Here is a 12079-nt window from a genome sequence, read left to right on the forward strand (position 1 = left end):
AGTCAACTATTTATACTTCCTTAGCTGACTAACATGAAGACCAATCAGCGTTTTGACCTGGCTGTTTCTTGAAGTTGCTCTGCTTCTCACTCCTTCCTGCCTTTGCAGTTGAAACTGCCACTAACAAGGGTGCCTCTGTTCTTCACTGCTCTGCTTCCCTCTTTTTGTTCAAGAATAAACCCAAATATCTACTCTGGGACATTTTCCCTTCTGCCAGCTTCCTCTCCTCCACATACACCTCCAAACCATACACACATGCCTTTTATATCGGATGCCCCACTGCTCTACGGCAATTCTGCATGTTATAGACTGAATAAGCTGACACTAAGAAAGCCTGCTAAGTACACACCTCCATCTCCATTTCTTGCAAGCAGCCCCGAGTCCTCTTGGCTAAATTCTGGACCATGTGGCCATAACAGACTTTTTTTCAATCCAGTTGTATAATTAAACCGGAAGAGGGCCCAGGGGCAGCAAAAGCATAGATTTTGCAAGGATTTTTGATGTTCCCAATGTAACAACATTTAAATGAGACTATAAGGCTCTTGTTTACAATTTTAAATATCAGGAATAAAGAAAGGGAGGGTCATTAGGAAAGCTAGCTCAGGTGGTACAGCATGTTTGAAGCAGAGTCAGAAGGACTTTGATGGGCCACAATAATCCAAAGTTTTGAAAAAGCACAAATAAGATGAAGTCTGTTTGAAGATAGATGGGACAGTGGTCCAGATGTACAGAAGAAGCAAAAACAAGAGTATGCATAGATGATAGTGTAGAGATGGAGACAGAGGAGGTGGTCGATTCCAGTTCCAGTTCCAGGAGATGTGTTTGACAGTAAATGGCAATTGCTTAAGATAACTCAGGTTTCCATTCAAGATTCCATGAATGGCTTACTTGTAGCTCTTATCCTGCTCTCCTGCTAACTTACTTGTCGGCATCTCCTAGAAAACTATTAGCTTTGTGAGAAAAGGATCTCAATCATTCTGACTTTACCTATCTACCCAGGAAGCTCTCCATAAATATTTGATGACTGTACCAGGATTGATGCAACAATGTCAGAACATTTAGACATTTCTCTAGTCAACTAGAACTTTTAAGTATTTCTCCCCATGTTGACAGACTTTTCAGAGCAAGAAAAGCACTGGTGGAATGCTAAGAATATTTCTCTCCATAAAGCATTGTGTTATATTTAGCTCACACTAGAATTTAAGGTCTCCCTTTCCCAATCTACCACCCCCAATAATTACCAATTCCAGTTGATTCTTTCTCAGTCTCTCACATCTGTCTTGTTCTCCCCACACCATATAGCCTCTGCCCCAGCTCAGGACACTATTTTAGCCTAGCTGAATTACGTACTGATATCCCCTCCTCACGTGTCTTCCTGCCTCAATTGTGACCCACTACAGTTAATTTTTTCATTCTGCTACCAGAAGATTCTAAAACACAAGTCTGATCATTTCACTCCAGTATATAGACCCATATAAGGCCCATCTTCCTTCTTTATATGACAAAGTCCAAATTTGTTTACACCGCACACAAGGTCCTGCAGGATCTCATACTTGTCCTCTTTTCCTTATGTCTTTTCATTATCTATTTTCTTATCTTTAGATTGAATCTAAAGGAGGACCTTGTCGTATTTCAATGTTGAGATATAAACCCAAGTGAAGAAAAGACAGAATGGCTTCTATTAGTATTGGAAAGGTCCATTTTCATAGCTATCCTTGCCCGAACACTGCAGTCTAGTAATTAATTGAGGAATTAGCTTTGGCCTTGCCGTGTTCTGGAATAAGGTGGGTAACCATTCACAAGAGAATTTTATCTGAAGATTTAAATTATCCTACTGTCCCCACAGTGTATATCTTTGTATTTTAAAAATTTATCCAACTTCTATAAAATTACAATAATAACACCTCATTCTGTAGAAAGAGAGAGTATATACCTCAATAATCTCATTGATACTATTAACTAGGCTGTGGGTGGCAAGGGCAAATATATTAATCTTCATTTTTGAGTTTGAGACCTACAATAATACAAATGTTATCATAAGAGCTGAGATTTATTGGACCTCTAATCTATGCTTTCCATGCATTACCTCATTTAATGATCACAATAATCCAATGACTGATACTATTAATATCCCATTTTGTGGATTAAAAAAACTCAAATTTAGAAAAGTTATGTAATGTGCCCAAGATCACATAGCTAGCAGAGGGAAGTGTTGGAATTCAGACCTGGTGTCATACTCTATGCTGATACTGTTTTTCACAATTACTGAGAATTTTCCAGTAGTCTGATTTTGTTGTTTTTTGTTTTTGAAGTCATCTCATCAATGCTCCATCATGCAACTCAAAATAGAAACAATCTTTTACATTATAATTATTGTTCACTGAAGTGACTCCTCTCTTTTTCAACTTTCTGTACTAAGATCTCATTCCACTTCTCCCTCCCCATGCTTCTCCTCTCTCCTCCTCTTTTAAGATTACAAGAAGAAAAACCTATTCATGTATTGCTAGGTCAGTTCTGAGAACAACTGTAGGTAAACTTAAGGTCTATTTTTAGAAACAAATTACAATACCAATGTTCATACTCCTTTTTTTCTTCAAAAGTATTTTATGTTTTCCATACAGATAACCATTCTCTTATCCAAGAAGTGCTTCTTGGAGACAAAGACTATTACTGTTGTCACTCCAGCTAGTGAGATAGTCCTCCTTACATTCTTTGCAATTTAAGGAAATATTGTTTGTCTATATGCTTAGGAATGAGCATTAAATTGCTGATTTATTAGGATTTCTATTTTCAAAGATAAGTCTGAAGCAACTCAGTACACATCTTTATGCTGTCTTATTATTCTGTAAACAAGATGAATAGTTCTTAAATGTTCTATTAGGACAACTTAGATTAAATGCTGAGTACCTATTTGTGCTCATTTTTACCAACCAAGTTTCAAGACTGATTAAAGTCCAACCAGAGAATAAAATATCCATTAATATTATATTATGTGACCAGAAGATGAAGTCCATAAACGTCAAATTGATATTTTTGGCTCATCATGAATTTACTTCAGTCTTCAGACAATAGGAAGATTTTATCTTTGTCATTCTTTATAGCCATTTTAATTCAATACTGAGTGCTTGTGACCCTATGGTGTGACTAATGTGTTTACATTAGCAGCCAAATCATTTTATATTGTCATAAGTACTGCGGATATACATATTTGATTATCCAATAGTCAACAGTTACTGTATGACATTTAGACTCAATCAACCAGCATGACATGTGAAACACACTAGAATCCTAATAGAGGAAAATTTCACTTACCTGGAAAAGAGGAATCAGAATCAAATATAAGAAGGAAACTAACCTTTTTCATTTGCTGTCCTGGTCTTTTTTTCTATGGTAAAGAACATATAACATGAGATCTACCCTCTTAACAAATTTTTAAATGTACAGTACAGTACTGTTAACCACTGGCACAATGTCATAGAGAAGATCTCTAGAACTTTTTTCATCTTACATGACTGAAATTGTGTACCCATTGAACAGCAACTCCCTCCCTCTAGCCCTGGGAACTGCCATTCTACTTTCTGCTTCTGAGTTTGACTGCTTTAGATCTGCCATAGAAGTGGAATCAGGAGTATTTGTCCTTCTGTGACTGAGTTATTTCACTTAATGTCCTCAAAGTTCATTCATATTGTAGCAGGTGGCATGATTTCCTTCTTTTTTAAGGATGAATAATGTACCATTGTATGTATATAACACATTTCTTTATCCATTCATCTGACATTTAGGTTGTTCCCACCTCACGACTAAGTGAATAATGCTACAATAAACATAGGTGTGAAAAATATCTCTTCAAGATCCTGCTTTCTACTTTATTCTTTCTACAAATACTCAGAAGTGGGATTGCTGGATTATACAGTAGTTGCATTTTTAATTTTTTGAGGAAATGATATTATTTTCCATAGCAGCCAACAGTGCACAAAGATTCCAATTTCTCCAACCACTCACCAACATTTGCTATCTGTCTTTTTTGAAAGCGGTCATTCTAACAGATATGAGGTGATAGCTCATAGTGGTTTTGATTTTCATTGCCCTGAGGAATAACAATGTTGTGAATTTTTTCATATATCTTTTGGCCATTTATTTATCTCACTTGGGGAAATGTCTATTCAAGTCCTTTGTCCATTTTTTAATTGAGTTATTAATTTTTTCTTTTGTTTTTTTTACTACTGAGTTGTAAGAGTTCCTTGTGTATTTTGGATATTAACCCCTTATCAGATATGTGGTTTCTAAATGTTTTATCCCATTCCATAGGTTGCGTTTACATTCTGTTGATTGTTTTCTTTGCTGTGCAGAAGCTTTTTAATTTGATATGATCCCACTCCTCAATTTCAGCTTTAGTTGCCTCTGCTTTTGGTATCATATCCAAGAAATTATTACGAAGACCAATGTCATGAAAATGTTCCCCTGTTTTCTTCTAGGAAGTTTACAGTATTAGATCTTAACATTTAAATCTTTAATCCATCTTCAGTTGATTTTTGTGTATGGCATAAGATATAAGTCTAATTTCATTCTTTTGCATGTGAATGTCCAGGTTTTCCAAAACCACTTGTTGAACAAACCAATTTTTCCTCATTGCGTATTCTTGGCACTCTTGTTGAAGATCATTTGACCATATATGCAAAGTTATTTTCTGGGCTCTTTAGTCTGTTCTATTGGTCCATATGCTGTCTTTATGCCAGTAGCATACTGTTTTGATTACCTTAGCTTTGTAATATGTTTTGAATTCAAAAAGTGTAAGGCCTCCAGCTTTGTTCTTCTTTTGAAAGAGTGTTTTGGCTATTTGGGGTCATTTGTGGTTTTGTATGAATTTTAGGATTGTTTTTTCTATTTCTATAAAAACTTCCATTGGGATTTTAATAGAGATTGCATTGTATCTGTATATCATTTTGGATGGTATGGACATTTTAACAATATTAGGTCTTCTAATCCATTAACATGAGATGTCTTTCATCTAGTTGTGTCTTCTTTCATTGCTTTCAGCAATGTTTTGTAGTTTTTGTTGTACAAGTCTTTCACCTCCGTGGCTAAGTTCATTCATAAGTATTTCATTCTTTTTGATTTGATTACAAATGAGGTTGCTTTCTTAATATCCTTTTCAGGCTGTTTGTTCTTGGTGTATAGAAATGCAACTGATTATTTTATGTTGATTTTGTATCTTGCAGCTTTGCTAAATTCATTTATTAGTTCCAACAGTTTTTTCTAATGAAATCTTTAGGGTTTTCTACATAAAAGATCATGTCATCTGCAAGTAGAGATCATTTTACTTCTTCCTTTCCAATGTGGAAGCTTTTCATTTATTTGGTTTTTCCTTGCCCAATTGCTCTAGCTAGGACTTCCAGTACTACGTTGAATAGAAGTGATAAGAGTGAACATCCTTGCCTTGTTCTGATCTTGGAGGAAAAGATTTCAGTTTTTCACTATTGAGTATGATGTCAGCTGTAGACTTTTCATGTATGACCTTTACCATGTTGAAGTAATGTCCATATATTCCTCGTTTGTTGAGTATTTTTATCATGAAAGGGTGTTGAATTTTGTTAAATTATTTTTTGGCTCTATTGAGATGATCATGTGATTTTTATTCTTCATTCTATTAATGTGGAATATCACATTGATCTTCATTTGTTGAAGCACCCTTGTATCGCAGGGATAAATCACAATTGGTCATGCTGTATGATTCTTTTAATGTGCTCTTGAATTCAATTTGCTAAAATTTTGATAAGGAATTTTCATTTGTATTCATCAGGAATATTTGCCTGAAGTTTTCTTTTATTGTGTCTTTGTCTGGCTTTGGTATAGTGGTAATTTTGGCCTCATAAGATGAGTTTGGAAGCATTCCATTCTTTTCAACTTTTTGGAAGAGTTTGAAAAGGATTGGTGTTAATTCTTTAAAGGTTCAGTAGAATTCTCCAGCAAAGCCATATATTCATGGGCTTTCCTATGTTGGGATGTTTTTGGTTACTGATTCAATCTCCTTACTAGTTAGAAGCCTGTTCAGAATTTCTGTTTCTTTGTAATTCAGTCTTGGTAGGTTTGTTTCTAGGAATATATTCATTTCTTCTAGGTTATCCAATTTGTTGGCTTATCATTGTTTATAGCCGTTTCTTATGTATTTCCATGACATCATTTCTAACATCTCCTTTTTCATTTTTATTGCATTTTAGTCTTCTCTCTTGTTTTCTTAGTTAGTCTAGCTAAAGATTTCTCAGCTTTGTTGACCTTTTCAAAACTCAGAAAAAACTCTAGCTTTTTTCGTTTTTTTCCATCATTTTTCCATTCTCTATTTTGTTTAGTCTCTAATCTTTATTTCCTTTATTCTGCTAACTTTGGGCTTAATTTGTTCTCTTTCTAGTTCTTTGAGGTGTAATTTGTAAGTGTAGATTGTTTATTTGAAAACTTTCTTCTTTTTTAATGTAGGCACTTACTTTTTTACCACTATAAACTTCCCTCGTGGTACTGCTTATGCTGGATCTAAGTTTTGGTATTCAGTGTTTTCATTTTCATTTGTCTCAGAATCTCTTCCAATTTCTCCTTTGGTTTCTTTTCCGATCCATTGGTTGTTCAAGAGTGTAGTGTTTAATTTCCATGTATTTGTGGATTTTCCAGTTTTCCTTGTGCTACTGATTTCTAGTTTCATTCCATTGTGGTCAGAAAAGATATGTAGTATGATTTCAATCTTCTTAAATTTGTTAAGATTTGGTTTGTAAGCTAAAGTGTGATCTATCCTGGAGAGTGTTCCATGTTCATTTGATATGAATGTGTATTCTGCAACTGTTGGGTGGAATGTTCTGTAATGTCTGTTATTGTTAAAGTCCCTTGTTTCCATCTTGATCTTCTATCCATCTAGATATTCTATCCATTATTGAAACTGAGGTATTGAAGTCTCCTACTATTATTTATGTTGCCGTCTATTTCTCGTTTCAGTTGGGTCAATGTTTGCTTCATATATTTAGGTGCTCTGATGTTGGGTGCATGTATATTTATAACCCTTATATCTTCCTAGTGAATTGACAATTTTATTATTACATAATGTCTTTCTATGTCTCTCATAACCATTTTTTACTTAAAGTCTATTTCATCCAATTAAGTGTGGCCACCCCTGCTTTCTTTTGTTTACTATGTAATATCTTTTCTCAAAAAAAAAAAAAAAGTGAATGCACTTTTAGCGTATGTGTGTCCTTAAATTTAAAGTGAGTCTCTTGTATGTAACATGTAATTGGATCTTGTTTTGTTGCTTTTTTGAAATCCATTCAGCTACTCTATCTTTTTATTGGGGACCTTAGTCCATTTACACTTACAGTAATTTTTGATACTGAAAGAATTACTACTGCCATTTTGTTGTTTTCTGAAAATGTTGTAGTTCTTTTGTCCACCTTTTCCTCCCTTTCTACCTTCCTTTGTGTTTTGTCAATTTTTTTTTATAGTGACATGCTTTGATTCCTTTCTCATTTTCATTTGTGTACCTTCTGTAAGTATTTCCTTTGTGGTCACCATGTGGCTTATATAAAAAAAACTTGTAGTTATGACAATGTTTTAAGCTGATAACTTGACTTCAGTTGCACACAAAAACTCTGCACTTTTACTCCCCCGACAAACACACTTTATGTTATTGATGTAACAAATTACATCTTTTTATTGTATAACTATTAACATAGTTTTTTAATACTTTTGCCTTTAAACTTCTATACCAACGTTAAAAGTGTTTTATGCACCATCGTTACAATTTTATGGTATTCTGTATTTGTCTATATATTTACCTTTACCAGTGAACTTTATGCTTTTATATACTTTCACGTTGCTGTTTATCATCTTTTCATTTCAGCTTGAAGGACTCTCTTTAGCATTTCTTATAAGGCAGGTCTAGAGTTGATGAACTCTCTCAGTCTTTTTAATCTGGGAAAGTCTTTATCTCGCCTTCATTTTCTGAAGACTGTCTTTAAGTCTTGATCATACTTATAGCTAAATCTTCTATAGTAATTTAAAAGATTTTTCTTATCCTTTGGACATCAACACGTTATTATAATGATCTTTATTTATTTTCAGTTTTTCCAATTTTCCTTAGTAATTGTATACAGTGTTGATCTATTTCATAATATATTAACTATTTCAAATCAATTTATCATTGTAGTGATTATATCCTAATACAAATATAAATAAAATATGACTTAGCTCTATATAATAAACTATATCAGACTAAATAAACAACTAACTCCACTTTCCCAATTTTAATTCTCCTCTCCTGACCATCATTTGTTCAAATCTTCATAGAGAACACAAGTAAAGAATTCTATGGCATGTTTGAACAGCCTTTAGGACAGGGTATCCAGGCAAAAATACAGAATATACTTATACCAAAAAATATTTGTTGTTTATCAGAAATTCAAATTTAACTTGGCGGTTTTTATTTTTATTGCTAAATATGGTAGATCTACTTCTGGAAAGCTCCTGACATTTAGTTCATCCCTTGGGCATTAAGAGGAATAAGCACCAAAAAAAACTCAGCTATTTCTTAGTGAGGATATACGATACTCCCACTAGAACCAAATCTGAGAATAAAGTAAGATTTATAACAAACAGGCACCCCTGTAAATTTGCAATATGCCTGACACAATGCTTAGCTTTTAGCATGAATTTCAGTACATAATCCTTCCAACTACTCTGCTTTAAAGATAGGAAAATCATGGTTTAGGAAGACTAATTTGCCAAAAGCTATATTTTTACAAAGTGAGACAACCAGGATTCTAAACCAGGCTGACACTACTCAGAGCCTGTGAGCTTACTCATTGCTCTACTGGGAGGACAAAAGTTCAATGTCCCTGAGCATATATATATTCCCTATATATATCATAGTACATATATATATATACACATATTATATAAACTATAATATATGCTAGGGTTTGGGTATATGATATTTATGATACTTTCCTTCAATCTTCATTTAAATAACATTCAATGAGCACCTCTGTGTCAAATATTGTTCTGTGTACAAAACATAAAATGGTAAACAAGACGCATGCCATTCCTACTCTCTCAAGCATATAACAAAAAGCATAATATTCTTGGAGAAAAATCAGCAGTAATTGTAGATCAAAGATATAAATAAAAGTTCCTTTTATTGCTTAGACATGGTTATCTTTTTTGAGCTTGGAGCTATTTAGATGACAATAAATGCAAATATACACATCTTTGAAAAGATATCACAGAAAAAATAACAAAATGAGTTTCTTGGGTATGGCTGCTCATGAATATAAAGGATGGGAAATTTTCCGCTCTACACATAGCAGTAGTTTCATAATCTGCGGTGGCTTCTTTCATGATCTGAATAAACAAGGATTTAGGGTTTGTATACATATGTAAATAAATCAAAACTTATTATTCAAATTAATTTGAGAGGCCATGCTGGTAAATTAGAAAATAATTAGTAATTATTTATATTGTTCAACTAATTCTCATATGTTATAATCTATGAAAGAATTTTTCTAAACATTTTGAATTTTATTGGGCCAACTATTGCTCGTCTTTCTACCTATAAGTAGAATGCTTATATCATTTATTGCCTGAATTAGGATGCCTCTGAGAGTGAAAGGAGGAGCTATTAATTATTATGCCAGGACAACAGGCATAACTGGGATTGTCACAACCAAGACATATTTGCAATCCGTTCATCTCTATCTCAGAAACTTCAAAGATGACCTCAGTATTTTGCTACAACTAGCACTAGTGACTTTTTCCTTGGTGAGAAAACAAGAGGGTTGGTGCCAAGGGATTTATATCAGGATTTGTCACAGCAGGTTAATGGTGCTAGTGGCAGTACTCAGAGCTAAAAGTATAGCGAAAGTGAAAATCTTTCCTCCTGGTAATAAACATTTATCCTTCTCAGTGGAGGCAGAAACAAAAATCCATCTGCTGGCTAAAATGATGAGATAAAGGTGAAAAACAGTCATTGTTGAATAGTTAATAATAGGATATATCAAAATTGTCATCTGCTGTTACTGCTGATCTCATTCCTTTTATCTGTACATTTATTTGTCCAATGGCTTTAATGCCTGAAAATGGCTCAATAGAAATTTTTCCATATTGCCTTAATAGCTCCTTATTACTAGGCTATTTCTCTCTCTGTCTTGCTTGAGTTTAATGTTGTTAACTTGATTCCATTTTCCTTTTATTTATATGAAAATAGGTTGTTAGAAAGTAATGACTATTAATTAACATTGGAACCATATATCTTGACTGCCTTGTAAATGACACATTGGCACACTGTCCTGAAGATATTGCAGTGCACTATACTTGACTTCCATCTTTGTGGTTGCCTTCCTTCTCCATAGTAGGAGTTCTATAGGAAATTATCATTTTTTTCTATGTATAAACCTGCAATCATGCACACACATCCTATATAGTAAGAGTTAACTTTAAATTTCAAACAACTGCAACAGCAAGAATGCTAACACGCTTATTTGCAAATACAGGTGTTCTCTAAAGAAAATAAAATCACATCAATTTGATAAAAACTATTCAATTCTACCCTGCAAAGTAATAAACCCAAGAGGAATTAACGATTGACAGATAAGTAAAAAAGCTTTTATGTACTTTACTTTCTGCTTATTAGTCAACTTTTACATTCAATGGGATAAAGCAAAAGCCATATAAAAAAGAGAAGAACATTTTAAAGTTAAATTCACAGTACACTAAATTAGTTGGAATTTAACTTTCTGTATTTTATCTTCCAAACACTCATTTCATAACCATTAGCTGTTTTTATGCCCAGACATAGAGAAAAGCCAGTGGGTTTTCTACATCGTTCCCTCTCTGAGTAATAGTCACTGTGCAAATTTTCTTTAACATTTTAGCAAACAAATTGGAAATCTGGACAGATTCAAGAGGCATATTGATCAGGTTGAACTTTGGAAAAAGGCACACGTAGGAAAAACAAGCCATATTTAAATATAATCTCTTTCCAAGACACTGAAAATGTTTTAGGAACTTAGGAAAATCAATGACACTTCACAGTATTTCTGCAAGGTGAGTAAACATTATTACTGTTGTTATACCAATGGGAAAATAGTGATGGGGGATTAAGGAGAGCTACCAGCCAGTAAAATGAGGTGGAGAATAAAAATATTGTACAAAGAACCAAGAACCATGGTTACAGCTACATAGCTCTACACTCTATGAAAAATTCTAGCATTAAATATAAAAAAATAGAAAAATAATTCTGCATGCAAAATTATAGGCAGCTTAATAATGTTCAGGTTTTCCACTAAAACAAAATGTGTTTCTACTCCTATATATGAGAAAAATATTAACCCATTTTAAACCCTAAAAAAAAAAAAACAGAAGTGTTAAAGGAAAATCACTGCATTTTAAAATAGGTATATTTTTTTCTCCGTAACATCGCAAAATTATAGTTTTGAAAATCACTTCCCTGTGACTAAGAACCACAGTGAAAAGAGGGAACTCTTTTGTTAAACTGTTAATTTAGTCAATACCTAGAGAAAATAGTCTCCTGTAGACAAGAGTCTTCCCAAGGGAGAGGGTGGGTTGAAGGAGTCAATTTTAGATGACCCAACTTCACTTGGGGTACTTCCTGAAACTGATCCAGTTGAGATCTGATCCGCCATGGGTCTCCTTTCCCAACGCACTGTTGATTATGGCCCTTCCCCACTTTATAACAGAAAGGATGTATACACTTCTCACCCACCTAATGGGAGAGAAAAACTGAGAAAAACTGAAATATTGGAGCCAGAAAAGTCCCCTTTAATCAAAGCAACATAAAGCCTCTTCCAGTCAATTTCATTTAGAGAGGTATTTCCAATAATATTGCTTTTCATTTTTAATAAAAATCAAAATAAGGGCCGGCCTGGTGGCAGAGCAGTTCAGTTCGCACATTCTGCTTCCACTGCCCGGGGTTCGCCGGTTCCGACCCCAGGTGCCGACCTATGCATCACTTGTCAAGCCATGCTATTGCAGGCATCCCACATATAAAGTAGAGGATGATGGGCACGGATATTAGCTCAGGGCCAAT

The sequence above is a fragment of the Equus asinus genome, chromosome 3 (assembly GCF_041296235.1).
Source record: "Equus asinus isolate D_3611 breed Donkey chromosome 3, EquAss-T2T_v2, whole genome shotgun sequence".
NCBI lineage: Eukaryota > Metazoa > Chordata > Mammalia > Perissodactyla > Equidae > Equus > Equus asinus.